Consider the following 1659-nt stretch of genomic DNA (forward strand, 5'->3'; position numbering starts at 1 on the left):
GACTTATGCCACTTGAAAGATGGCGATGAGTAGGTCCCGCCAACAAATGTTACGTCACATGAGAACTATCTATAGGTCGAAGTCCACTGTCTCTCGTCTCATCATTTCTCCTGTTTATTCAGGCAGTAATATTTAAAACACATACAACAGGACTATATTATTCTGATGCTGTAAAGCTGATGYTTTGGTAGTTTTATTAAAGGTAAACCAAGTAAGYAGATTGTTYAGGCTGTGTTCGTTGCCACAAGATGAACACGAGGTGGTGTGATGGYGGCACTCCACTTATTTGAATTCTAAGCTCAAAGAGTAAAGAATCCCAGACATTGTTATAAATTTGAACAGCATGACAGTTTTAACACAAAATTGTTCTTGTGGTGTTAATGTAGACATTTTATTTGRAATGTTTAAGGTTACTTTATTGTTGTGAAAAACATGTAAAAGGATTGATTAGCAGACCAAGCAGCAGTAAATGGACATATTATTCCAGTTGATACTTAAGTAACAAAATAAACTTACAGTGTGGAAAGCCACAGATTTACATACAAGTGGAAACACTATTTTCTGGTAGTAAAACGTGTGTTATAGTTAAAGACTTTACATACTGAAATAGACCTGATGATGTACTGACAATGCAAACAGTGAAAAGTTATTGAGCATGACTTTTGGTTTTTGGTTTAAAATACAGACTAAAAAGTGTGAAAGGWAATGTATTTTTGAATAAAACTTTGTTATTAAACACAGTATGAAGCGAGGCTGCATCGGTCGAACTCCACTGTCTCTCGTCTCATCATTTCTCCTGTTTATTCAGGAAAAATTCTTCTGCTGTGGGTAAGACCCTAGACCGGACCCGTAACATTTMCATGGTGACGAACTCATTGCATCACAAGGATGGCCAAATTTAACCCCCCGGACAGTTTCAGCTTTGATCGACCTAATGAATGGGCCGACCAAAACAACATTTTCAGCGTTTTCGACTGGCGACAAAAACTCGACAAAGAGGATGGTGAAGTCCAGGTCGGTTCTCTTATTTATGACATAAATAAGAAGGAACTAAAGCGAATGGAGGAGAACGACATCGTAGAACCTGTGACTGAGCCTATGGACTGGTGTGCGCCGATAATGCCAGTTCCCAGGAAGGATGGGAGAGTTCACATCTGTGTGGATTTGAAGAAGCCAAATGAAGTGGTAAAAAGAGAGAGATATGTTCTTCCAACTACAGAGGAAATCACAGCTAAACTAAGGGGAGCAACAACTTTTTCATCATGCAGCATCTGGGTTTTGGCAAATTCCACTCCACTCTGAAAACAGAAAGTTAACCACCTTCATAACACCCTTTGGGAGATATGCTTTCAAAAGACTCCCAWTTGGAATAACAAGTGCCCCGGAAATTCTCCAACGCAAAATGACTGAGACTCTGAACGACCTTGAAGGGGTAGAAATGTTTATGGATGACATATTAATGTATGGAGACACACCAGAGCAGCGTGRTGTCCAATCCCTGACAAAAAGTATGGAATCACCAGTCTTGGCTGAGCACCCATTCAGACATTTCATTCTGTAAAACAAACATGATACAATAATAAGGTCATTCCAAAGTGCAACTTGTTGGCTTTCAGGAACTCAAAGAAATGAAGAGAAAACATTGTGGAAGTCAGTGAA

Source organism: Austrofundulus limnaeus, unplaced genomic scaffold (genome assembly GCF_001266775.1).
Source record: "Austrofundulus limnaeus strain Quisiro unplaced genomic scaffold, Austrofundulus_limnaeus-1.0 Scaffold168, whole genome shotgun sequence".
Taxonomy (NCBI): Eukaryota; Metazoa; Chordata; class Actinopteri; order Cyprinodontiformes; family Rivulidae; genus Austrofundulus; species Austrofundulus limnaeus.